Source organism: Mauremys mutica, unplaced genomic scaffold (genome assembly GCF_020497125.1).
Source record: "Mauremys mutica isolate MM-2020 ecotype Southern unplaced genomic scaffold, ASM2049712v1 Super-Scaffold_100099, whole genome shotgun sequence".
Taxonomy (NCBI): Eukaryota; Metazoa; Chordata; order Testudines; family Geoemydidae; genus Mauremys; species Mauremys mutica.
In genome coordinates this window covers 312,215-340,193 of record NW_025423266.1, presented here as the reverse complement: position 1 = coordinate 340,193, position 27,979 = coordinate 312,215, and the positions used below count along the sequence as shown (strand labels likewise).

General features: G+C 49.9%; 1 long non-coding RNA gene and 2 other non-coding genes across 3 annotated transcripts; all 3 read right to left on the bottom strand.

Moving 5' to 3' along the window:
- Positions 1-5,286: 5,286 nt before the first annotated feature.
- On the bottom strand, positions 5,287-5,358 carry TRNAG-UCC. Its single transcript has one exon. It is a non-coding gene; the product is annotated as a tRNA-Gly (tRNA).
- A 4,533-nt stretch (positions 5,359-9,891) lies between these two features.
- TRNAM-CAU lies at positions 9,892-9,965 on the bottom strand. The gene has a single exon. It is a non-coding gene; the product is annotated as a tRNA-Met (tRNA).
- Positions 9,966-22,862: 12,897 nt separating this feature from the next.
- Positions 22,863-27,056, bottom strand: LOC123358875. The gene is made up of 3 exons (XR_006575782.1): positions 27,007-27,056; positions 24,590-24,771; positions 22,863-23,010 (listed from the first exon to the last, which is right to left on the bottom strand). It is a non-coding gene; the product is annotated as an uncharacterized LOC123358875 (long non-coding RNA).
- Between the last annotated feature and the right edge of the window lie 923 nt (positions 27,057-27,979).

Below are 27,979 nucleotides of genomic sequence, written 5' to 3'. Positions count from 1 at the left end.
TGTAAACAAAAGAAAAAGAGGCCTGTGGTCTGGCCGACAAAAAGAGGAACCTTGCATACTCTAGAGCAGACCCAGGATGATCAAGGAGACACCTCATCACAAGAGGAAGTGCCACTGCATGTTTTGTCTTTGGCAATGGGCTCACATGAATACTGGGTAACCCCCTTATTGGAGGGCAAACCTATACGCATGGAACTGGACACCGGTGCAGCTGTCTCGCTGGTCTCTGAGACTGTGTATAAAGAAAAGCTACAGCATCTTCCGCTTAAGGCAACAAAAACTGTTCTGAAGACGTATACGGGAGAAGCTGTGCCCATGGTGGCACTATTGATGTTAAGGTGGAGCTCAATGGACAGGCCGCTAGATTGCCACTGTTTGTGGTGAGAGGTAACTACCCAGCCTTAATGGGTAGGTCTTGGCTTGGGAAGATTCAATTGAACTGGGCAGAAGTGCACCGGATGACTAAAGAAGAAACCAGTCTAACCCCTATACTAAGGAAACATGCTGCTGTTTTTGGAGATGATTTGGGAAGTATGAAGGGAATCACTGTGACATTGAACATTAAACCTGGCAGTCCACCAAAATATCTGAAAGCCCGAACTGTGCCATATGCCATCAGGCCAAAGGTTGAAGCAGACCTGGAGCGCCTGGTCACCAATGGAGTCCTAATACCAGTTACCCATAGCTCATGGGCCACTCCTATCGTTCCAATAGTGAATAAAGATGGCTCTCTCTGGATTTGCGGGGATTTTAAAGTCACTGTCAACCCAGTGTTGTGTGCAGAGCAATATCCGCTTCCCCGCATCGATGACCTCTTCGCAGGCCTGGCTGGGGGACAAAAGTTCAGTAAGATTGATCTGAGTCAAGCATATTTACAGATGCACGTCGATGAAAAGTCCCAAGAGCTGTTGACTATTGTGACTCATAAGGGGCTTTATCGATACTGTCGCCTACCCTTCGGAATAACATCGGCTCCCGCCCTGTTCCAGAGAGCTATGGACCAGATCTTGTGTGGCTTGTCAGGAGTTCAGTGCTATCTGGATGACATCCTGGTCACTGGAAGAAATGAAAAGGATCACTTAAAGAATTTAGAGGCTACCCTACAAAGATTGGAAGAGTATGGCCTACGAGTTCGCAAAGACAAGTGTGAATTCTTCAAGCCCTCTGTTGAATATTTGGGACACATAATCGATTCTGCAGGTCTTCATAAGGCCCCTGCAAAAGTTAAAGCTATTGTGGAGGCTCCCCCACCACGAAATGTAAGCCAGCTGCGCTCGTTTCTAGGACTACTGAACTATTATGGAAAGTTCATCTCACAGTTAGCCACACTGCTAAAACCACTTCATGAGCTCCTTGGGCAGAACAAGGCCTGGAAGTGGACTGAAGCCTGTGATGTTGCATTTAACAAAGCTAAGGATGCATTGTTAAATTCTGAAGTTCTAACGCACTTTGATCCATCCTTACCCCTGCAATTGGCCTGCGATGCCTCCCCTTATGGAGTGGGAGCAGTCGTGTCACACATTATGCCTTCGGGAGAAGAGAGACCTATTGCTTTTGCTTCACGCACTCTAAGCAAAGCAGAAACTAACTACGCCCAAATCGAATGTGAGGCATTAGGAATTGTTTTTGGAATTCGGAAGTTTCATCAGTACCTCTTTGGGCGAAAGTTTACTCTTCTTACAGACCATCGACCTCTGACGTCAATTTTTGGACCCTACACAGGCATTCCCCCATTAGCTGCTAGTCGTATGCAACGTTGGGCATTGTTACTTTCAGCACACACATATGAAATCAAATATCGGAAATCCACTCTGCACGGCAATGCAGATGGCCTCTCAAGGTTGCCTTTGCCGGTCAAACATCAAGATAGTGCCCAAAAGGAAATCTTTTACTTTGAACAGGTAGAGAATACACCCATCACTGCTACTCAGATAAAGAAGGCAACTCATGTTGACCCAGTATTGTCCCAAGTTATGGACCTGGTGATGCATGGAAAATCTCGACAAACCTCTCCGGTCTCATCCGACCTTGTTCCCTACATGTCCAAACGGATGGAGTTATCGGTCCAATCTGGTTGTTTGTTGTGGGGGAGACGTGTCATTATTCCACCACCGCTGAGATCACAGATGTTAGAACAGCTACATTCCGGTCACTGTGGAATAGTGCGCATGAAGGAAATTGCACGAAGCTATCTTTGGTGGCCTGGACTGGACAGCGCTATTGAAGAGAAGGCAAAAGCTTGTATGTCATGTCAGGGTGTGAGGAATGCACCCCAGTGGGCACCCCTACACCCATGGGACTGGCCTGAAAACCTGTGGCAACGTATTCACGTTGACTTTGCTGGCCCCCTTGAAGGAAGCATGTTCTTGGTGGCAATAGATGCCCATTCTAAATGGCCAGAAGTCTCTATAATGCAGTCCACTTCTGCAGAGAGTACTATCCAAAAACTACGAGGACTCTTTAGTCATTTTGGTCTGCCAGAACAACTTGTGAGCGACAACGGACCGCAGTTCGTTTCTCAGGAGTTTCAAAATTTTATGAAGGCAAATGGGATATACCACATCACGTCAGCACCATATCCTCCGTCCACCAACGGATTAGCTGAAAGATTTGTGCAGACAATGAAAAACGCTTTGAAATCAGCAAGGGGACAACACTCCATTCAAAAGCGTCTGGATATCTTCTTACTTTCCTACAGAAACACCCCTCATGCTACGACCCAGGCATCCCCAGCCTTTCTAATGTTGGGACGACAGCTGCGCACTTGCTTTGATCTGCTGAAACCTTCTGAACCCCGACAAATTGTGCAACATCAGCAGCAATATCAAGTCATCAGACGGGCACCCAGAGCAAAAGACCGAACCTTTAGCCCGGGACAGCCAGTTTTGGCTCGGAATTATACTTCCAGAGCTAAATGGGTCCCGGCCACAGTCATCACTCAAACAGGACCTGTTTCCTACACAGTCCGGACTGCAGAGAATGTTACCTGGCGGCGACATGTAGATCAGCTGTTGCCAGGTCATGCCAGTCCTCAGGACCCATCTGCAGTTGAGGGGTCTGACTTCACCTCTTCTGGTGAGGCACCGAATCACGAGTCACCTGTTCCTGACTGTTCTCCTCCATTACTGCCGGCGGCTGAGATACCCCTTTGCCCAGCACGAGCTGATACCACCTCCTCACCCGTTCGTGCTGCGGACCCTGAGCCCCTAGTGCTTTCGGGTGCAATAACACCAGAAGTTCGCCGTAATCCACCTAGAGACAGAAGGCCTCCTCATCGGCTGGATCTCTAGCTAGGGCGAACCCACGGTTATGGGGCAAAATAATCCCCAGGGTTTAGCCGGGAATGGAGGCAGTCTACCCTCCTTCTCTAGTCTAGTGTGTGTTTTTTTTATTTAGGGGATGTTCTTATTAGGGGGGGAGGAATATGTTGTGTATTTGGTTGTCATGGTTTTTGCTGCTATGGCAACTGGGTTGGTGTATTATGGTCTGTAAATAAAATGGAGGTTTTGGTTAGCTGTCTGCTCTCTGGCCTCAAGTGATTGCTTCCTACTCCGGCTGCCCCAAGGATATAACATGGTTGAAGAGCAGAAGAACTTACAGGTAGACAATGTGTCTGGGACTCTAATTAGGCAGCGATCACACACCCAGAGCATGGACACTGCCCAAGACAGAGTGTGACCAACCAGATGCAGCCAAGTCATCTCTAGTCGCAGGCCATGAGGAGCAGGTCCTTAAAAGGGGAAGGGGCCATGTGCTCAGGAGAGCACTCACAAGCTAGTACCTCCAGTGAATGTCCTTTGCCCGGACTGCCTGGCCAGTGGTTCTCTGTGTTGTATTTCATTGTGCCTCAGGGAGACTTACCTTCATCGCACCGTCCATAGCTGCGCTGTGGGACACTTACCTTGCAGAATCCTGACATCTCCAGTGCTGTGCCTATCCTGGGAGCGTGAGTGTGTGACTGTGACACCACCACCCCCCGCTTCTTCTTTTGAGCTTAGCTGTCAGTATAATAAACGTGCTGCTTTCTGCCAAACTCTGGTGGGTCATTAGTCCTCCCTACGCTTACTAGCTGGCCCAATTTTGGGTAACACCTGCGATAAACTCAACCCCTGCAGGATAGAGGGTGGTGAAATGAGCTTGGAAAAAGCCTTAGCATCAACAGGGTACAGCTAGAGGACCTTGGCCAGTCACCTTTTGAAGCCTTGTGGCTTGGTCTCCTCTGCACTGGGAGGTTGGCCTATGGCAGCCGGCTCTTCCTGCTGGCCTCCTTTGTGTGACTTGCCAAAGGAGGAATTGAGGCAGCAATGGGGCAAAAGAGGAAAGTCGAGCTGAGGAAGGCCGGGCAGAAGCTAAGTGCCTCAGTGCGGCTAAGTGGGGTTAGTAGAGCACCACCAGTCGTTCTGCAAAGCCTGGGGAGGTGCGGTTGGCTGCTGGGAGGCAGAATCCTGTGCCTGCCTCTTGGCTTCCCAGGGATGGCTACTTGCAGCCCAGGAGAAGGACAGTTCTGGGTGAAAGGAAGACAAGCAAAGCTCTGTGAGGAAATTTGGGTGCGCGGTGCGGGCTCTGCGCTGGGGGAGGGGGTTGGGGTGCAGGAGGGGTGGCGCTTACCCCGGGCACTGCAGCTCCCAAAGTGACTGGTACACACAACCCTCTGGCAGCAGCTCCTAGGTGGGCCGTGCCAGGGAGTCTCTGTGCGCCGCTGCCTGCAGGCGCCGCCCCTAGAGCTCCCAGTCGCTGCAGTTCCTGGCCAATGGGGGCTGCAGAGTTGGTACTCGGGGCAGAGGCAGTGAATGGAGACACTCCCCCTGCCCCAGGGGATGCTGGCACGGAGGGACGGAGGCAGAGTGGACAGGGAGCCACCTCAGTGCTGCTGGCACATCTCTGCACACCCATTGCGGGAGGGGAGCAGAGGGCCTCCATGTGCTGCCTGGGGTAGGGGCAGTGCACAGAGCTGCCTCCTGTCCCGGGTCTATTACAGGAGTGGGTGGGTGGGGTCTTTTGGCCTGCAAGGTGCAGCAGGTCGGACTAGATGATCACACTGGTACCTTCTGACCTTAAAGGCTCTGAGTCTAAAAGGCAGAGGGAAGTAAAGAATTTTTTTTTAAAAAATAAACCAAACATTGTAATACCAGGATGACTCCAACAGCTCATTGCATAGTCCCGCCCTTTTCTTCCTCCATTGTGTGTTGAATGACCTGCAGGACATTGATTCTCTCATTCCATTGATAAACTGATACAATGTGACTGGAATTAAACCACTTTCCAGAGGAGAAAACATGACATCCCTGCATTGGCTGGGAATCAAACCCAGGTCAACTGCTTGGAAGGCAGCTATGCTCACCACTATACCACCAATGCATCTGGCAAAAGTGCTGCTTATGCTTGCCCAATGAGGCTAGACCAGCATTGAGGAGATTTTCTGCCTGTTAAAATGTACTGGATTCTCATCACTAAAAAAACTCACCTCCATCTTCACTTGGGTTTGAACCATCAGCCTTTCAATTAGCCACCAAAGTTGTTAATCACAGGGTATGTCTACACTACGGGATTATTCCGATTTTACAGAAACTGTTTTTTGGAAACAGATTGTATAAAGTTGAGTGCATGCGGCCACACTAAGCATATTAATTCGGCGGTGTGCGTCCATGTACCGAGGCTAGTATCGATTTCCGGAGCGTTGCACTGTGGGTAGCTATCCCGTAGCTATCCCATAGTTCCAACAGTCTCTCCCGCCCATTGGAATTCCGGGTTGAGATCCCAATGCCTGATGGGGCAAAAACAGTGTCATGGGTGATTCTGGGTAAATGTCGTCACTCAATCCTCCCTCCGTGAAAGAAACGGCAGACAATCATTTCGCGCCCTTTTCCCTGGATTGACCGGGCAGACGCCATAGCATGGCAACCATGGAGCCCGTTCAGCCTTTTTTCACTGTCACCGTATGTCTACTGGATGGTGCTGACAGACGCGGTACTGCAGCGCTACACAGCAGCATCCCCTGGCCTTTTGCAAGTTAGCAAAGATAGTTACTAACCATACCGTCCCGTCTGCTGCTTTGCAAGTTGACAATGACAGTGACCAGTCATAATGTACTGTCTGCTGCTGTCATGGGTTCTCCTGGCCGGCCTCGGTGAGGTCGCCCGGGGACGCATGGACAAAAATGGGAATGACTCCCCCGGTCATTCCCTTCTTTACGTTTTGTCTAAAGGGAGAGTCAGTCCTGTCTAGACTATCAGGCAAGCCTACTAAAGAACCAAAGAGGCAAACGGCCACTCCGGGTCAGAGCCCCAGACATCCCGCAGAAATGATGAGCTGCATGCCATTCTAGGGGGTGCCCCTGAAACAACCCCACCCATTGCTTCCCTCCTCCCCCACCCCTCCTGGGCTACTGTGGCAGTTATCCCCCCATTTGTGTGACGAAGTAATAAAGAATGCAGGAATTTGAAACAACACTGACTTTATTGCCTCTGCAAGTAGAGCTCAAAGCGGGGGGGCAGCCTCCAGCTGCTATGATATTCCAGGCAGGACTGAATCTCCATTAGACAAAGCTTAAAGAAGAGAATGACCTGGGAGTCATTCACATTTTTGCCCAGGTGCCCCTGGGCGACCTCACCAAGGCCAGCCAGGAGCACTCACGGGACGATGATGACGTATACCAGTCCTACTGTACCGTCTGCCGTCCGCAAGGGAAGGGAAGGGGATGCTGCTGTGTAGCGCTGCAGCACAACATGTGCCAGCAGCATCCAGTAGACATACGGTGACATTGAAAAAAGGCGAGAAATGATTTTTTCCCTTTGCTTTCACGGGGGAGGGGGGGGGCAACGACATATACCCTACACCACCCGTGACAATGTTTTTGACCCTTCAGGCTTTGGGAACTCAGCCAAGAATTCAAATGGTTTTCAGAGAGTGCGAGAACTGTGGGATAGCTACAGTCATCAGCCGCCCCTCCCTCCGTGAGTGTCCATTTCATTCTTTGGCTTTCTGGTACGCTTGTCTCAGCTCCTTAAGTTTCAGCACTGTGTTGAGTCCCTGTTGTGGCCTCTGTCCATCATAGCCTGGGAGATTTTTTTCAAATGTTTTGGCATTTTGTCTTTTGGAACGGAGTTCTGATAGAACAGATTCATCTCCCCATACAAAGATCAGCTTCAGTATCTCCCCTACAGTCAATGCTGGAGCTCTTTTTTGATTCTGGGACTGCATGGTCACCTGTGCTGATCGGCGCTCCACGCTGGGCAAACAGGAAATGAAATTCAAAAGTTCATGGGGCTTTTTCTGTTTACCTGGCCAGTGCATCCGAGTTCAGATTGCTGTCCAGAGCGGTCACAATGGTGCACTGTGGGATAGCACCCGGAGGCCAATACCGTCGAATTGTGGCCACATTAACCCTAATCCGACATGGCAATGCCGATTTCAGCGCTACTCCCCTCGTCGGGGAGGAGTACAGATACCGGTATTAAGAGACCTTTATATCGATATAAAGGGCTTCGTTGTGTGGACGGGTGCAGGGTTAATGCGATTTAACGCTGCTAAATTCGATATAAACTCGTAGTGTTGACCAGGCCAGAGAGAGCAGCAGGTTTCCCATATTGTTTCCCGCTCTTGTTTTCTTGACTAATTTCTCCTCTGCACCAACTTGCTGGTTTTTTTTGTGATCCTGGCTAGCTCAGTGGGCAGAGCATCAAACTTTTAATCTGAGGGTCCAGGGTTCAAGTCCCTGGTCAGGTGATAAACTACTCCCCAAGATCTTACACTGTCTTGCTGGAGTCCTCTTTGATGTTACTTTTTCTCTTCAGGATTTTCCCTTTCCTCAGAAGGGCCTTTTTGTGTGTGGGTTTGAAGGGGCAACTTCCTGACAGCTCCTCTGTCCTTGCAGCCTGGAGGAATAAAGGCCTCTGGGCATAGAGCATGTTTCTCCCCTGCACACACACACACAAACACACACACATACAAACAAACAGAATATCCCTAAGGAATTAGAATCACCTGCTGCCTTCCCCAGTCCTGCTGGATCCCCAATGAAGATGCTCTTCAGCCTAAACCCATGTCCCCTCTTTTCCCAGTGCCCCTCAGACCCAACCCTCAGTCCCTCCTATGCTCACTGCTCCTCACTCCCAACCAGAGCCTGCTCCTCTTCACCCTTCTCCTCTGTCCCAACCCACAGCCCCCTCCTATTCCCAGTGCCCCTCAATCCCAACCCACAGGCCCCTCCTATTCCCAGTGCCCCTCAATCCCAACCCACAGGCCCCTCCTCCTCACGCTGCTCCTCAATCCCAACCCACAGCTCCCTCCTTCCCTCCAGCAGCAGGTGCTTCAGACCCCCTCGGGAAGATTTTCTTGCAAGGTTTCGTGTATGAGTCTGCATGTGGATTTTACAGTATGTTGGAAATATGTTGGGTTGCTGGCCGAAATGATCACTTGTGGCTGGTGTTGGATTCCCAGTCTCCATGTTACAGGGGCAGGAGAAATAAAGGGTTGTTATCCTTGTTGTGTGAATCGAGGGCAGCACAACTGTGCTTGGCAGACCCCGACTGAGGGACTCACCCTCAATTCAATAGCACTTGCTAGGCAGGGGACAGGGGTTCCAAAGCCAAGTGGGCCGGGGTCTGGGTCCCAATGCTAAAATTTAGGTGTCAGACCAATGTTAGGACAGGGGCGCTGTGGAGGGATGAGTGAGTCCCTAGACAACATAGTGAGTACGGGGCCTTCTTATTTCCCCCCTTTTCCACCCAGGATGGCAGGTGAACTCTACAGAGGCACCTCTGGGCTTGCACTGACTAAGGACACCAGCTGTGAGTGGGGTGCAGAGAGGGGATGGCTCATGTTAAAGGACTTTTGGTTGCTGGACTTATGAACCGTAGGGAGAAGGACACTGTCCAGCTTATCTCGGGGGTGGGTCTTTCCCTCGTGGTTTATGTTTATGTGTTGGGGCTGCTGACATGACTTCTACTAACCCTGAGCTTACATTGCAGTGTAGACATATCTTGAGAGGGCATCTATACTGTGACAAAATCCCACTGTCCTGGATGGTCTGATTTGGGCTCCTGGGGCTCAGGTTGTGGAGCTAAAAACTACAGCGTAGACATCTGGGCTCAGACTGGAGCCCAGGCTCAGAGACCCTCACCCCTCGTGGGGTCTCGGAGGCTGGGCTGAAGCCCAAGTGTCTACGCTGTAATTTATAACCCTGCAGCACAAGCCTCACAAGCCTGAATCAACTGACCCAGGGTTTGAGAATAGTGACTTGGGTGTGTTAATGGCAGTGTAGACATAATGCTAGGCTATGTCCACACTGCAATGAAACACCCACGGCTGCCCCGTGCCAGTGCAGGCTCCCAGGCTAGGGCCGTGGGGTGGTACATTTGCAGCGTAGACATCTCGGCTCAGGCTCAATACTGGGCTCTGGGACCCCCCAAGGTTGGGAGGGAGTTTAGCAAGTGAAAAAGGTAAAATGGCAGTGGAGTATTACCCTGGACTCAATGGCATTTCTCCACTGGTCTGTCTGCTTTGGGGCAGTGACAGAATCATATCCTGCTGCATTTGTTATTTCAAAGGGCGGTTTAGGATTTTCATTCTCACACACGGTGCACAAAGCAGGACTCAACCCTTGGTGGAAACTAAATGAGCTGCTCACAGATTCTGGCAGCCCCAATGAGCCATTTGGTGCGAGAGCTCAGACCTGCCCCGTCCCAGAGGAAGGGGGTCATCTGCGAGGGGCTTAGAACACTCATGTACCAGCTCCTAACTCCCAAACTTTCAGTAACTCTGTTATCAGTGCCTGTGAGTGTAATTTAAACCATAAAAACAGCCACCCTGTGCTAGACCAAAGGTCCCTCCAGCTCCTTATTTTGTCTTTTGACAGTAGCTCATACCAGATGCTCCAACAACCAGTCAATAAGGCACCACTGGGAGTTGAACCCAGAATCTTTTGTTTATGAAACAGGTGCTTTAACCAGCTAAGCCATGGTGCCTGCCTATGATTAAGGTGTCATGTCTGCCCAAACCTGACTCCCTGCCATCCCCACCGGGGCCTGACAAGCTTTGCTTGTGTTTGGATTCTTCAAAGCAGAGGAGCAGGTGACGTTTTCCTTGCAAGTTTTGTGTGTGTGTGAATCTTTGGCCAGGTCTGCACTACACAGTTATTTCAGCATCATTATATTGCTCAGGTGTGTGAAAAACACACAACGCTCCCTCGGTCGGCAGCTTGTGGCTGGTGCACACACTGCAATACCACGTCTGGCGACAAAACTGCCCTGTTTTGGTGACAAAATAAAATCACCTCGACGAGAGGCCTAGAGCTTTTTGCAGCAAACTTAAAGTGACAGCGTGCCAGTGTAAATGCTGCTGGTCATTAAATCACCATAACTGGCCTCCTCCAGTATCCCACAATGCCTGCTGTGAACTCGCCTGCCCTGCATTCCTGCTACAGAGACATCAGCCCCTCCCCTTTCATCACTCCGGGAAGTTCTGACAGCTGAGCCTGCTGCTCTGCTCCCGCAGCCAGGAGCAAATCACTGCCGTGGATGCTGCTCTCTCCCGCCCTGCAAACACAGAGCAGGCGGCGGAAGCTTCCTTACAGTGGGGGAGGGGGGAGGCACTGGCATGAGACCTGTGGTGCCACCATGACACCCCTTCCCTAAGGCCCCACACTCACTCCACCCCTTCTCCCTGAGGCCCCCAACCCCACACCACCCCTTCTCCCTGACGCCTCCTCCTACCCCTCCCCCAAGGCCTCACCCACAGAACCCCTTTTCCCCCCAAGACTCCACTCTGTCCACCCTTCTGTCGTTCATCCTTACGGCTTGTAAAAAGTAGTGGGGGCATGGCCCTCTAAACCCCCGTGAGCCAGCACCCCTGACACTGAGCCAGGCAGGTAGCAGCATGCGTGTGTGTGACAGAGACTGCTGTGCTGTGTTGAGCCAGTGAGGGAAGCGGGGGCTGATATCGGTGCTGTCCCCCTCCCCCTGCCTCAGGACTGGTTGCTTCCAGCAGCTGTCTGAACTTAGAGACAGTGCGCTAACACGCTCACTCTTCTCTAACACACACACTCCCTCTCCCCCCCCACACACAGTCTGTGCCCCGCCACACACACTTCAGGTGAAAAGCGGCTGTCAATGTAGTAGGATGTGATGCTGTACCAGCCTATGAGACATTGCAAACCCTTCCCAAAGCACCCTGCAGCCAGTTGCACAGTGGGATAGCTACCCACAGTGCACTGCTCTCTGTGGTGATCCAAGAGTTGCTAGCATGGATGTGCTCTGGTGACACAAGCCGCAAAGTGTGGATACGCAACAGCAGTTTAATTAAAACGCTTTAAGTAAAGCCGCATAACTCTGTTGTGTAGACACAGCCTGAGAGTGAGGCAAGACCTAGCTCCTGTTGACACCAAGGATGCTCAGCCACTGAAACTAAATTGTTAAATTTAAAGAACGGCAAGTTCCTCCATAGTTGACAGGACTCAACCCTGAGCAGGGAGCAACCAATGGATTTCTAGTCTATCACCTTAATCACTCAGCCACAATTACTTGCTTTATGCAGTTTTCTCACTACACTCTAGTTCTGATCTCACTGAGTGATCATTTCCAATTGTTTAACCAGATCAGCTTCCACACCACACTCACTGCTGTGCGTGTGTCCATGGCTGAACAGCAAGAATTCCTGCCCATTTCCCTTCTGGCTGGAGTATGATGAGAATATGTTTGTGGTTAATGACGTTGCTGAGGATTGTTGTCCCTTTCCTGCCTTGATTAATCCTGCCTTAATTCAGACAGTCCCTTTCCCGCCATATCCCCAGCACATCAGTGATTGCGATAGCAGGGGGCAGGTTTTCTCTGGGGCACTGAGCTTTGCCAGGGGGTTGGTGGCTCCTTTCTTTCCTCACCCTGGAGTAAACTCAACTTTTTATTTCATCCCTGATGATTCATGGAATAACAACAGCAGCATGAAGAAAGAGGTGGGCACAGCGGGTCTCGGGGGGGAGCAGAGAGGTGCAAGCGGTGGGCTGGGCTGGGCAGGGGAAGGGACAGAGAGGCGTGGGTGGCAGGTAGGATGGGTTTCACAGGAGAGGACAAAGAGGTGTGGGTGGTGGGCAGGGCAGGTCTCAGGGGAGGGGCAGAGAGGTGTGGGTGGTGGGCAGGGCAGGTCTCAGGGGAGGGGCAGAGAGGTGTGGGTCGTGGGCAGGGCGGGTCTCAGGGGAGGGGCAGAGAGGTGTGGGTGGTGGGCAGGGCAGGTCTCAGGGGAGGGGCAGAGAGGTGTGAGTGGTGGGCAGGGCAGGTCTCAGGGGAGGGGCAGAGAGGTGTGGGTGGTGGGCAGGGCAGGTCTCAGGGGAGGGGCAGAGAGGTGTGGGTGGTGGGCAGGGCAGGTCTCAGGGGAGGGGCAGAGAGGTGTGGGTGGTGGGCAGGGCGGGTCTCAGGGGAGGGGCAGAGAGGTGTGGGTGGTGGGCAGGGCGGGTCTCAGGGGAGGGGCAGAGAGGTGTGGGTGGTGGGCAGGGCAGGTCTCAGGGGAGGGGCAGAGAGGTGTGGGTGGTGGGCAGAGCAGGTCTCAGGGGAGGGCAGAGAGGTGTGGGTGGTGGGCAGGGCGGGTCTCAGGGGAGGGGCAGAGAGGTGTGGGTGGTGGGCAGAGCAGGTCTCAGGGGAGGGGCAGAGAGGTGTGGGTGGTGGGCAGAGCAGGTCTCAGGGGAGGGGCAGAGAGGTGGGGGTGGTGGGCAGAGCAGGTCTCAGGGGAGGGGCAGAGAGGTGTGGGTGGTGGGCAGGTCGGGTCTCAGGGGAGGGGCAGAGAGGTGTGGGTGGTGGGCAGAGCAGGTCTCAGGGGAGGGGCAGAGAGGTGTGGGTGGTGGGCAGGGCAGGTCTCAGGGGAGGGGCAGAGAGGTGGGGGCGGTGGGCAGGGCGGGTCTCAGGGGAGGGGCAGAGAGGTGTGGGTCATGGGCAGGGTGGGTCTCAGGGGAGGGTCAGAGAGGTGTGGGTGGTGGTCAGGGCGGGTCTCAGGGGAGGGGCAGAGAGGTGTGGGTGGTGAGCAGGGTGGGTCTCAGGGGAGGGGCAGAGAGGTGTGGGTGGTGGGCAGAGCAGGTCTCAGGGGAGGGGCAGAGAGGTGTGGGTGGTGGGCAGGGTAGGTCTCAGGGGAGGGGCAGAGAGGTGTGGGTGGTGGGCAGGGCAGGTCTCAGGGGAGGGGCAGAGAGGTGTGGGTGGTGGGCAGACCTTGGGGCAGAGGGGTAGAGGCACGAGCAGCAGGCAAGGAGGCCTCAGGGGAGGAGAGGAGCGAGCAAGAGGCGGACTAGCTCTTAGGGAGCTTCCAGTGCTCATGCCCAGCCACCCCAAAATGCAAGAGTCATGGGCCACCTGTTCTCTGGGTCTTCACTAACCAAGCCCCTCCCCGAGCTCTGTTGATGGGAGAAGCCCTCCTGTTGACACAGCGCTATCTACACCGGGGCTGGGTTGATAGAACTGCAGTGCTTGGGGGAGTGTAAATTTTTTACACCCCTAGTAATGTAGTTACACTGACCTAATTTTGCAGCGTAGACCTGTGCAAAGAATCACACACCCACCTTGGGAGCAAAACTTCACCTGCTCCTCTGCTTTACACAATCCAAACACGAGCAAAGCTTGTCAGGCCCCTGTGGGGGTTGGCAGACAGTCAGGTGTGGGCAGACAGGATGCTTTCAATAACAGCAGGTACCATGGCTTAGCTGATTAAAGCACCTGTTTAGTAAACAGGAGATCCTGACTTCAACTCCTAGTGGTGCCCTGGGGAGTGGCTTTTTGGGCACCTGGCATTGGCTACTGTCAGAAGACAAGATTCAGAGCTAGGTGGACCAATGGTCTATCCCAGTGTGGCTGTTCCTATGGTTTAAATTACACTCACAGGCACTGATAATAGAGTTACAGAAAGTTTGGGAGTTAAGAGCAGACAGACTAAGGGAGAAATGCCATAAGTCCAAGGTAATACTTCACTGCGATTTTACCATTTCCCCTTGCTAAACTCCCTCCCAACCTTCTGGGCTCCTAGAGCTGGGTACTGAGCCTGAGCCCAGACACGGACACTGCAACTTTATCCAGACCAAGCTGCAGGATCCTGATTAATATGACATGGGCCAGCCCTGGGTGTTTCATTGCACTGGAGACGTAGCCTAATGTTATGTCTACACTGTGATTAAAACACCCAAGGCACCTATCTCAAAGCCCAGGTCAGCTGACTCAGGCTTATGGGGCTTGGGCTGCAAGACTATAAAATTACACTGCAGACAAATGGGCTTGAGCCCAACCTCTGAGGCCCCACGAGGTGGGGGAGGGTTTCTGGACCCAGGCTTCAGCGTGAACACAAATATCTGCACCACAGTTTTTAGCCCCACAGCTTTAGCTCCATGAGCCCAAGTCAGATGACCCAGGCCAGCCATGCTGCCATCTTTATCCCAGGAGAGATGGACTCTAAGGGTACGTCTCCATTGCAATGTCAGCCCAGGTGTGGCACGTTCTGCTCAAAGCAGCACCCTGCAAGCCCCATATTCACCACTCTCATATAATGATGACATGGTTTGTACAAAGTCTGCCTTGTGAGGTATCATTTCAAAAGTCTTGATCTGTTGAACATTAATATCATGTTGGATTGTGTGTGCTCACATTGGTTGGGAAGTTATGAAGTTTTGCTCTGTGTGTGTTACTGAGATATGTTATGAGGTTGGGAAATGCCCCCCACCAGCCTTTCAGGTGTGACAAGGGAGGAGCCAGACTCGCTGCTGGCCCATTGAAGGGATCCACACTCCCGAGGACTAGCCCAGGAACCGTGTACAATGCAGGCTTCTCCGAGATAGCACAGAGACAATGGACACTGCTTGAGTCACATCGTAGCAAAGGAGCTTCCTAGCAAGTTGGAAGAAACTATGAAATGGGGGTAGAGACATTATGAATTAGCCTCTCTCCCCCACAACTCAATACCTGTAAACACATCTGGAGGACAAACACTGAACTGAGATAAATGAGAAGAGAATAATAATAATACATTCAAATCAAAGTCCCCAAACAGACTAGTATGGGTGTTTCAGCAGAAAATTTTCAGTTTGGGGAATTTTGTTTTCTCAGTCAGACCTTGCTAAGGGAAGCAGGGAGAAAATGTTGGAGTTGCCTCCTTCAGAACACCTTGGCCTAGACACTAGCTCTGATTCACGGTTGTGGCCTTGCTCAGGATGGGGGTATTTTAATAATTTGGGCAGGTCCCAGGGTGTTTGGGGGAGAGGATGAGGATGTTACCTTTTGAGATAAAAACTAAGAAATACAGCACTAGAGAAATTTTTTTTTAGAAATCTGAGATTTAGACATTTAATTTAAAGCAAGGGGGGTCTGAGTTTCTGAGAAGGTTTTTGTTTGCAAGAAGCAACATTGGTTGATCTGTCATTGTACCAAAGGGGGAGATGGTTGTCTATAAAGGAGAGGTGAAAACTAAATGAAGACAATGAGGATGCAATTTGAACCCATGCGTGCAGAGCACAATGGATTAGCAGCCCATCTTCTTAACCACTCAGCTACCTCATGTGAGCTGCTAGAAAAGGGACAGGAGGAGAAATCTAAGGCCAGCAGAGATAGGGACAACATGGAGTTTTTACATACTAAGCGGAGGCAGGGGCTGAATGAGCTCCCCACTCACATCTAGTGAGGAGCTGGAGAAAGACTTCAGGAACAGACGGTGTTTGCATAGACACATCTAGTCTGCCTAGATATGCAGCATGATGGGGCCACTTTCCCAAAATGACCAGTTTTGGCTGGTGGCGGGTTACAAATCACTTTAGGATTGAGTGGAATGAAATGTTATTATCCTTCCTGCATGAGTGAAGGGCAGCAGAACATACCTAGTCCGTCCTGATGGGGGGGGGGTTGGTGACGAATAGCTTTTATTGGACTGCATAGAAGCAATTGAGGATGTCACCCTAAACCAGTGGTCCCCAAACTTTTCACACTGTGCCCTCTTAGCCATGGCTAAGGCCCCCCAGAAGCCGCGGTCGAGAACCAGGGCTGGGAGTGGGGCTGTGGCTTGCTGGGGAGAGGGGTGCAGACACAGGTAAGGGGGTCGCGGCTGGGCTGGGGGCTCAGGCTGAGGGTGGGGTGGGCGAAGAGCTGGGGCAGAGTGGGGCTGAGTGGTGCCCCCCTAGGAGGCATGCCCCACATTTTGGGAATCACTCCCCTAAACTGACCCCTAGTCACTAAGCAGGGGCTAGTGATGCCAAAGCCCCGGGACAGGGAGCTTTGCCAGAGTGGAGCCTGCAGGTCACATGCTGGGGCCTGACACAGGCTCAGTGCTCTGGAACAGCACTGAACCAAACCCAGGCAGAGTCCTCATCAGTGTGACACCGCCCAGGGGACGCTGTCACTGGGGGAAACCTCCTTGCCTTCCGCACGTCCTGGGACTGACCTTGGACCTTTCAGCCCCCCTGTTCCATGCCAGGAGCTTTCTGTAGTGAGTCACCTTAGCAGGACACCTGGGAAAGCCTTACACCCCCCCACCCCGCAAAGGAGTCCTGCACCCCCAACTTCCACAATCACCAGTGACTCTCAGCCAGCGTTGTAAAACAGAAGGTTTATTAGTGGTCTGGAATCCAGCCTGGGAAAGTTCTGTGTTAGCACAGGAAGCAGGAAGATTCAGCAACGTCCATCTTCATGAGACCCAGAACTCAGAGCCTGGGCTCTCCCCTGGAGTCCCCAAACCAGCAGACTCCTTGCTTCCAACAGCCCAACTCAGCCAGGCCCTTTTGTCCCTCTTCTGTTTGTCCCTTTGTTCTGTTTCCCTGGCAACCTGGTCACCTGGCTTCCACCTCGTTCTTTGTTCTCTGAAGGACGTAAATCACACACCGTGTAGAGGTCAAGCAGAGGAGTTTATTGCACACAGCACTGGTGGAGTGTCACCTGGCTTATTAGGCTCAGAGGCACTGTCAGTCAATTGATTACAATAGAATATATAGGTTTTCTATCGGCGGGGGAAAGTGACGGGATAGGCAGTTCCTCACCCTAGCTTAGGTTTTGCAGCAAGACAAGATAGCACAGTAGCCAATGGTTAACAGGTTACATAATGTCTCCACCCATGATCTTAAGTTAGCAAGTTAACATTTAAAGAATACTTTGATAAAATATTAGTAGTATAAAATATATATGTTGAATTCTGATTTGGGGTCCATAGGAATGGAGCAACTCCTTTGATTGTCCAACAGGTACATTCCTAGGGGTTAAAGCAAAGAACCAGTGAAAGTATATGGCAATAAAGATTGTTTTCTGTGTGTCTTAAGGCAGGCATTGGTCCCTGGGAAGGGAGGTGGAAGGATGCCATATCTTATACTGACATGTGACAACTTCTCATAAACTCGAGGTTGGATCTGTGGGAAAAACGTCTCCCTACAGAGGAGACTGAGGCTTTGGCTACACTTGCATTTCAAAGCGCTGCCGCGGCAGCGCTTTGAAGCACTAAGTGTAGTCAAAGTGCCAGCGCTGGGAGAAAACTCTCCCAGCGCTGTCCGTACTCCACCTCCCTGTGGGGAATAACGGACAGCGCTGGGGCTTTGACTACACTGGCGCTTTGTAGCGCCGCAATTTGCAGCGCTGCAGAGGGTGTGTTTTCACACCCTGCTGCAGCGCTGCAAATTTGTAAGTGTAGCCAAGCCCTAACACAATAGGAACAGGGATTCTTTGTTCAATCTGCAACTCTGAATAAGACACAATTCTTTAGTTCTTAGCTCCAACACCTGGCAATTTGCTGACCAGGCATATCTTACTAGGCAAGGCTGTCTGTTTATCCCAGCTTTCTCTTAGCTGATCACGATTTTTAGGCCTCCAGTCCCTTGACCGTACTCTGGACTTTGGGTTTGGAAAAGAGCTGACACAATCCATAGACCAGGTTGTTATATAAAATGCACATGGATTTGAACCCTTCACATTCAGTAATGGCAAAGTTCTTGGTTCAGGCTTGAAGCAGTGATGGAATAAACTGCAGGTTCAAATTAAGTCTCTGGAGTACAGCCACAGCTGGGATGGGTCATTCAGTCCTTTGTAGAGAGCTTCAGTTTGTAGCAAAGTCCCTCCAGAGGTATGAAGCAGGATTGAAGACAAGATGGAGATGAGGCATCAGCCTTGTATAGTCTCTTGCCATGTGGTCTTTGTTTTCTTTGTCCTAAGGACACTCTATCCAGCACATGGCATAGAAAAAAAACCTTAACGTTCTGTCCATAGGCAGGTCCCTGCATACCTTGCTGAGTCACAAGGAGTATCTGCCTTCTCTCAGTGGGTCAGTTGTATAACTCATGGTCCTTAATGAGCCATCAAGCAGGCAGAACTGACACCAACTTGTCTGGCTGGGGTGTTCCCCGGAAGCAGAGCACAAGTTTGAAATACGGGCAGCATAGAGCCAATATTCATAACATCAACTACAAAAAAGATGCACATCTAGAGATAGCATCATTTTAATCAGCCAATCAGAACCTCTCCATAGACCCCTTACACGACAACCTTTCTACCATATTGGCTGCAAATATAGAACAGTGGTCCCAACGGTGATCTATACAGTTACAGATTATGTCAATAACGTCACAGGAGGTGACACAGCATCAGTGAGACTGATACTGGAATAGCCTCCAGTTCTGGTGTCCTCATTTGAAAAAGATGTTGTGAAATTGGAGCTGGGGCAGCAAAGAGCCGCCAAATGTTCTGAGGGCTGGAGAAAAATGCCTTCTAGGGAGCTATTGAAAGAGCTCAACCTGTTTAGCTTATCAAAAGAAGATTGAAAGGTGACTTCATTGAAGTGCTGAAGTGCCTTAATGGAGAGAAAATATTGGGTATGAAAGGGCTCTTTAATCTAGCAGAGAAAGGCCTAACAAGACCCAATGGCTGGAAGGTGAAAAGAGACAAATTCATATTACAACTAAGGCACAAATATTCAACAGCGAGGATGATTCACCACAGGAACAAGCTACCAAGGAAAGTGGTGGATTCTCCATCTCCTGATGTCATTTAATGAAGACTAGATGCCTTTCTGGAATGTGTTTGTCCCAAAAGTAGCTATTGTGTCATACAGGAGGCCTGTGATATGCAGGGGGTCAGATTAGATGCTCTAATGGTCTCTTCTGGCCATAAAGTCGACTAATTTCTGAAAAACTGAGTGTAGCATTGGGAGCAGCATCTGATGTTTTACTGTCTAGCCGGCTTGCTGCCTAGAACGAACGCTCCTTGAGTGAGGTGATCCACAGGGAGTAGCTCAAACCTCCAAAGTGCCTGGCCAGGGGCAGGACATTAGCACAGCGACGGAGGGGTGTGGCAGTGACATCACAAAGGCCTTTTGCAGGACCTCAGACTATTGGTCAAAGGTGGTGGGGAGGTGGTGACCTCACAGAGAGATGCTGACATCAGCCAGGCAGGACAGGGGCGAGGGGCCAGGGAAACCTCAGAGACCCCTGTGGCTTTGCTTCAGCAAGTCTCCTTCTCCAGGTCTCTCTTTGAGGACTGAGAGAGTATTCGGGTTCACGGACGTGAGCGCCAGGAGGAACCTCTTTCAAGTTTTCTCCTTCCCTTTTAGTGATTTTACTAGAAAACAGACATCCCTGTTTAGAAGGTAAGAGCCTCCTCAAGGTTTGAAACCTGTTCAGTCTGATCCATCAGGTGACAGTTGAATTCTAGGCATGGAAAACATGAGCTTAAGGAGGCTGAATTTTATTCTGCACCTGGAATTTTGTCCCCTAGAATCACTGGGGACATTAGGGTTTGTCCTTTTTGTTTCACCTTTTCCTCCATCCATCCCTCCCTTCCTCCTTTCTCTTCTTCTCTTGCTTCTTTTGTCCTTTCTCCTGTTCCCCTCCCAACACCAGGAGGGGGGTGGTGTGTATGTGTGTGTGTTGCGGAGGAGTGCTCGGCAGCTCCCACTGTGGCAGGTCCACCCAAAAATGTGGGGCTGAAATAGTGCTCGGGCAGTCAGGGCTGGATTAACCTTTTGTGAGCCCTGGCGCTAAACATATTTATGGGCCCCTATGTAGTCACTGTGGGCTCCGAGTGTGGACCTGGTGGGGCAGTGCCATTGGTGCCATAGTATAGCCAGTACTGAACCTCAGAGACATTTTTCATTTTGATCACACACCCCTACATGACTATATGCATTGCCATACACGGCTCCCTCAGCCCCCGGGTTTTCTCATTGAGCTGTACACCCACATGGGTTTACCAGTGTCCACAGTGAGTAGAACTTTCACAGTGACCAAGGAAACTTCCCAGATGTATCTCCTTCCTCATTTAGACCCTCTCTAGCCATGTCTCCAGTACCCCCTATGTCACCAGTCACTGCATGTGGTCCTAGTCTCAGCTCAGAGTTCCACAGCCAGCAGACACCTGATCAGTTCTGACAGATCCCTCCCTCAGCCCCCATCCTCCCATGTGAGCCAGCCACCTGCAAACACCATTTCCCCAAAGTCAGGACTTAGCCCTTGGGAATCTGAAGTCACCAGCCTCTCTCCCTCTGCTCCCGTCTACATACTAGTCTGCTACCTGGTCACCACCACCTCTCCCCATGGATGTTTCCTTTCTACTCTGGACATGCTCCCACCCAGCTGGAAGCTCCCTCTGCAAGCCTGACCTGCTCCCTCTTTCCCTGCTCCCCTTGACATTCCTGTCCTACTGGTGACCTCTGTTCCTTGAGGTGAACTCCAGTGTCTTTAGCTGCTCTAGCTTAATGGCCCCAGTAGTCACAGAGCCACTTGTAGCTTCTCTGGCTACAGCCATGGGGCCAAATACCAGAGGCCAGCCTTAGCCAGCTGCAGCTACCAGCCGCAGGAGGGGTGGCAATGCCAGGGCTGAGCATGCTTGAACCTTGCAACGGCAGCACTAGGGACTCTAAATCCTCAGCCCTGGCCCTAGGCAGCTGCAGACTCTGGAGTTAGGCACTTCCCTCCTCTAGGCCATGGCTTTAAGTACCTGAGATGCCCATCACCTGCAGCAGAGGCCACCAATTCCCACGCCCCCCTCAGCCAGCACCTAGTCGTGCAGAAAGTCCAGCCTGAATGATTTTGGAGGCTGGGATGCCAGGAGGTTCCCATCCCTGAGCAGCAGCTCTGCAACAAGCTCACAAGCCCCTCCGCTGTGGGACCAGGACCCTGTGCAGACAGAGGAGTTACCCTGTGTATAACCAGTTCTGGCCAAAGCCTGTTGAAGTGAGTGGGAGTCTTTTCATTGTCTTTAATGGGCTGTGTATAGAAGCAAAGACCCCATTCTAGACTCCAGGAGCAAAATGCATTCTGTGCGGCACTGGTTTACTAGTGTAACAGGAAGGTCTCACATTACCTAGTGAATAAGCAACACCTCCTATAGCACCTAATGCTTTCTGAGAGACTTCCCATCCAATTACTAAATGTGAACCTGCTTCGCTCACAAGGGCTGAACATATCAGGTGGGATGGTCACAAAAGCAGGGCACTTCTGTATTCAGCAGGGATTTTGGATGTGCACAGAACACAGGCAGGACTGGTTCCCGCATGGTTACAGAACTGCAGTAAAGTGGAACAATTTTCAGCTTGTATGTTTGGAAGATGTTTGGATCCATCTTATAAGACTGTCCTACCTAAATGAGGAAAAGTTGAGGTGCCTTTATTATTCTTTTATTCCATTCTTTGTTTCTATGGGGAATTTGCCAGTGCAATATCACTGTCTTCCTTTTAAACAAACAAAACAAAAAAAATGGTAATGGCTGTTGAAAATAGCAATTCCAGCCCTAGTTAGCACTGGGAAGACCCCAGCATTTGTTGCTCAATTGTATCCTACTTTTTCTACAGCAAATGACAGTGGATCAGCATATTTGATTTGGGAGAAATGAAATAACAGTTGCCCAAATTGAGCTTGAGCACTCCTGAATTGTGAGGGTGTTCAAATCTGGAAGGCAGGTGCTAGATTCTCTTTCTGAATATTAGATAAATCTGGAAAGGAAAAAGTCAATTTCTATTTTCATGGCTCAGAAGTGGAAATCCTCCTGTACTGTATCTGAAGCTGCCCAGGCCCTCTAGTAGAGCCTCCCCTCCCTTACTTACCATTTTAACTTCTGGTGGGATTCACGTACCTCCCTTGCTAGGCTTCAGATAGAGAGGGGCACTGTCCATTTAGTCCACCCAGTTCCTTCTTTGGGGGCTGCCAAGAGAGGTCACACCGGCATCCCTAAACCAGTCTGGGGAAGTCTTCTGAGGGTGCTATCTGAGCCAAAGCTTTCTACTCCTTGGGCACACTTGTTCCCCATTCACGCTGCCACCCCCTTCTAGCAGCCAGCTCTCCATTCACAGCAAGCTGCAGCGCATAGAGTCTCTCAGCTTCCCTCCTCCCTTTCCTGTTGATACTGCTCTTGTGTGGATTGGTCCAGGCTGAGGTTGATGGTGGGATGGAAATTGTTGAAATCCTGGTGGAATTCCTCAAGGGCTTCTCTTCCATGGGTCCAGATGATGAAGATGTCATCAGTGCAGAGCAAGTAGAGATGGGGCATTACGGGACAAGAGCTGAGGACGCGTTGTTCTAAGTCACCCATAAAAATGTTGGCATACTGTGGGGCCATGCGAGTACCCATAGCAGTGCCGCTGACATGAAGGTATACATTGTCCCCAAATGTGAAATAGTTATGGGTGAGGACAAAGTCACCAAGTTCAGCCACCAGGTTTGCCAGGACTAATTGGTGAGGGTAGACTCTCAAGCCTACCCAGGAAAAGGGGTGTAGGGACTTGGGGGGGGATTAGTCTCAAGGCTGTCCAGGAAAGGACGGGTTAGGGACTTGGGAGATATTTGGGGAAAGGCAGAGTTCCAAGTGGCTCTCCCCTAAGATTTGGAATACACTTGGTGGTGGCACCTTACTGTTAACCTAAGCTGGTAAATAAACTTAGGGGGTCTTTCATTCAGGTCCCCACATCTGTACCCTAAAGTTCAGAGTGGGGAGGGAACCTTGATGGGGGAAAACGGATTCCCCACTTGTCGCTTGTGCACTGTCCTCCTCCTTCTCCTCTTCATCCTCCAAAAAGTCATTCTCCCTGCAACTCCTGTAGAGAAATCTCTGTATTAACGATCTCTATAAATCTTTATGACGTTGCATTGTGTTATTTTGTATTAAGTATCTTTATGACATTGCATCTTGCATGATGTTATTTTGTATTTCATATGACTTGGCATTGTGCCTCTCTGTTTTCATACAACTTTGTATTAGATCCCTATATAGAAAATTGGTAGAAAACTTTGTATCAAATGTTATAGCTCCTAAGCATAGTATAGTTAAAGTAAAAGAAACATGTGCCTTTTTGCTAGAAGTAGAATAAGATCTTCCCCCACTCTGTAATCAATTGCCCTATTGACTGAATGAGGTGTGAATGAGTGAGGCTTGGAAGACACCCACCTCCAGACAGCTACAACAGTTGCAGAGGGAATGGGAGCCACAGCAAAGGACAATACAGCTTATCAAGTGGGCCCAACAAAGAAGCACAGACATATTGACAGCCTCAGGGATTAGAAGCAAGCACCTTCTTTAGAAAACACCCTCTTTTGAGCAGCATTGGGACAACACCCAGAGAAAAGCAGCACAAAGACCAACGGACACAGATCCAGATTTTGAATCTGGTCTAGATTTGCATAAGAGGGAAGCTGCTATAAATGTGAGGTGTCTTGCAGAAGGACCCCGGGTCTCGTCTTGTCACCATCGGAGCATCGATCCGGATCGGCAGAAGCCCGGCTCCATCCCTCCCCATCTAACTCACCTGGCCAGTGCAGTTAAGGGGAGCAACTAGTTGGTAACAACAGCAAGACGGAGTGTGTTTGTGTCTGTGTGTGTGTGTGAATGCATGACTATGAGATATCTCATATGCATATCATAGAGTATTAATTGATACCTGTATTACTAATAAATGTGGCGTTTTGCCTTAATCCCCCTGAAAAGATCCTGTATAGTACTTTGAGTACAACACTCCCAACTTGCACGCGTCCATGGACAGTGGTGAGGTAGTAGTGGCATCACCCCCCATAATTGCATGCAGTTCACGGTAGAAGCAGCATGTATGGGGCTGTGACCCAGAGAGCCCATTCGCCTCCCTGGCTTTTTGATACGCTTGCTTGAGCTCCTTGATTTTTACATGACACTGCTCTGTGTCCCTGGAGTAGCCTCTTTCCCTCATGACCCTGGAGAATTTAGCGTACATATACCTCTACCCAATATAATGCAACCCAATATAACATGAATTCAGATATAACGGGGGTGGGGGGGGGCTGCGCACTCCGGTGGATCAAAGCAAGTTCAATATAACACGGTTTCACCAATAACACAGTAAGATTTTTTGGCTCCCGAGGTCAGCGTTATATCAGGGTAGAGGTGTATTTGTGTTTCTTTTTTTGGAACGTAGTTCTCCCATAAGAGATTAGTCTCCCCAACATGCGATGAGATCCAGTACCTCCCGTTCAGACCATGCTGGAGCTCATCTGTGAATCGAGGACTGCGTGGGCTCTCATGATGATGGACTCTGCATGGTCGCCTGTGATGGTGGATTGTCCTAATGGTCACCTGTGCTGATGAGCTCACCACAGTGGCCAAACAAGAAATGAAATTCAAAAGTTCCCAGGGCTTTTACTGCCTACCTGGCAAGTACATCGGAGTTGAGAGTGTTGTCCAGAGTGGTCACAAGGAAGCATTCTGGGATAGCTCCCGGATGCCAATAATGTCAAATTGTGTCCACAGTACCTCTAATTCGGAACTGCAATCTCGATTTTAGCACTACTCCACTTGCTGAGGTGGAGTACAGAAACCGGATTAAAGAGCCCTTTAAATTAAAAAAAAAAAAAAAAGATTTGGGCATATAGACGGAATCAGTTTTATTTTGAATTAACTCGGCTAATTCCAAAATAACCACATACTGTAGACCAGCCCTAAGGCTATGTCTACACTTCAAACACTGGAAGTATTCTTCTGACAACCCAACCCAAGCCTGTCTACACTGGGGCTCACATTAACTACTTCTCTGTGGAGTAGATTTTTCACACCCCTGAGAGATGTGGCTATGTCAACATAGCTTTTCATTGTAGATCAGCCTCTAGCCGGCTTTTAGACATGAAAGGCAGTGGAGTCCAGCCTTTTCCTTTATATTGATGGTTGACGATTGCAGCTTTCCTACCTGTTAGACACATCCTATGACAGATGTCAGGCCTTTCCTTTGCAAATTAGAGACGTGGGGAACTCAGTGACCCTTACAGGCTAAGTGGGTAAAAAGTTATACAACTTGTCTCCTCGAGTAGTTTTCCTTTTAATAGAAATAGAACGTATTTTGCTTACCTTCAAAGTTTATCTGAAATACAAAAAATTTAAATCTATACTGGGCCAATATTCTCATATACTCTTTCTCACACACATTCTCCCATCTCAGCCTTTGGAGGGAGGTTTTCTACCAGAACTCCTTACACTACATGTGAGTTCATATATCTCTGGCTCTTTTGCCATGTGTGTTGGTGGAAAGGGTTTCTTATATAGAAATGTTTGCATCATGGGGAAAAATAACTCTCTTGTCACACTTTTTAATCTTTCAAAGAGAAGTGATGTAAATACATAAAACAAGAGAAAACTAAGGTCTAGTCTACACTAAAGACATTTATTGGTGTAACTATATTTCTCAGAGGTATGAAAAATACACACTGGTGAGAAATGTAGTTACAAAACCCTCCTCCCCTGTGAAATAACACTACATCAGCAGGAGAGCTTTGCCTGCTAACATAGCCACCACCACTTGTGGGGGCTGGACTAAAAGTCCTAGGGAAGAGATTTCTCCCATTGGTGGAGAGCATCTGTAATAGCAGTGCTACAGCTGCACCAACATCAGCTTTATTGTGTAGCCAGAGCATCAGACACAAAACCTTAGAATCAGGACTCAGCATGTGAGTATCCAGAAGTCTGAAATTGGAGCTTGACACATTTGTTGCCTCATTGGTTACCATCATTTCTACAGCCTGAAAGTCCTTGTTACCCACTCAGGCAGCCAGTTTGGGATCCACAGGGAAGGACTGTCCTATGAAGCACTCTCTCTTTGCATCCAAACGGTGAAGGATGATTGTTCTCAATCTAACCCTGGTATCCTCTGGAACGGTAATGAGACACACTGAACTAGGAAGTGGAGTTGGACAAAATTTCTTTGGGCCCTAAGGTTTCCCATACTCACTGCTTTCATAGGTTCTCTCACTTGTGTGGATTTTCTGATGCCTAATAAGGTTCCAGCTGCAACTGAAGGTTTTCCCACACTCACTGCATTCAAAGGGGCTCTCCCCTGTGTGGAATCTCTGATGCCTAATAAGGTGCAAGCTGCGATTGAAGGTTTTCCCACACTCACTGCATTCATAGGGGCTCTCCGCTGTGTGGACTATCTGATGCCTAATAAGATGTGAGCTGAAACTGAAAGTTTTCCCACACTCACTGCATTCATAGGGCCTCTCCCCTGTGTGGACTGTCTGATGTCTAATAAGGTGCGAGCTGCGACTGAAGATTTTCCCACACTCATGGCATTCAAAGGGCGTCTTCCCCATGTGGATTCTCTGATGTGCAGAAAGGGCTGAGCTCTCAGTGAAGTATTTCCCACACTCACTGCATTTATAGGGCCACTCCTCTGTGTGGATTCTTTGATGGGCAATAAGCTTTGAGTGGCAATAGAAGGTTTTCCCACACTCACAGCATTTATAGGGCCGCTCCCCTGTGTGGATTCTTTGATGGGCAATAAGGTTTGAGCTGCGAGTGAAGTTCTTCCCACACTCACTGCATTCATAGGGCCTCTCTCCTGTGTGAATTCTCTGATGATCAGAAAGTGCTGATCTTACAGTGAAGCATTTTCCACACTCATGGCATTTATAGGGCCGCTCCCCTGTGTGGATTCTCTGATGAACAGAAAGGGTTGATCTTCGAGTGAAGTTTTTCCCACACTCACTGCATGTATTTTCCCTCTTTCCCATGAGGATTTCCTGCTGTGTTGTGGTTTCATTGATGCCCTTCTGAGTTCCCCGACAGGAAATAAATTTACCCATTTTCTCTCCTGGCTGGTTTCCTTGCTCTCTTTCTGGTGTGTGCTGAGTCTCGCATGATTTTCCCTGCTCATGACTCTTTGACACATTTCTTTTTGATCTTTGCGATAATTCTCTGTGTTTAGCCACTTGCTCAACATTTTCCTGCTGAGAATTATGCTCCTTTTTCTCACATACCATTGCGTCACCTGCTGTGATAGAGACAGAAACCTCAAACAGGGATGGAAAGGGGAAGGCCAAACCAAAACAAGTGCGGAAGGGAGGTCAAATAAAAATCAAGAACTGAACTCCCCCAAACTCTTCCCCCAAACAGGAGAGAGGAGGGGATCAATTCAGCCTCCACATCCCATCCAAATTCACGGGGGAAGGGAGGAAGCTACTGCCTGGTGTCTGCTAGGGTCTACAGGAAGCCATGAGCTATGTTTACCCTAAGGATACGACCCCTGCTAGGGACAATATTGAACTGAGAGACCTTCCAAGGGCATTGTAGGGCATCCCAGATGTTTCCTTCAGGCACTTACAGATTCTGAGTTGCTTTAATGTTTCCTCACCTGTGCAGGGAGCTCTCAGGATCTCTCTTTCCTCTGAACCCTGGAGGTCTGGGACCCATGGCTCTTCCCCTTGTTCCAGCTGGGAGATCACATCAGGTTGGGAAACTGGAAACCCTGCTCAGATAAAAGAAAACAAAAGGAGTTCAGTGGATTTCTGAAGACTTGGTCATAAAAAACATTCTATTAATTTTTCTTCAGTGCTTAGTGTGACCTGGTGTGCCTGGGTCAGGGCAGGTTGAAAAAGGGAGGGCAGATGCTCCCCAAACTGGTGGTTAACACTGAAGTTAAACTCACTGACCAGTCACAAACTGTGCTTCTGATCACCCACACGGGTTATTGAGAAGCTGAAAAAAGAAATCACGCGGCCCCCTTTATTGCATTGCACTTCTCTAACTCCCAATCAGCACCTAGGTCCGGTACA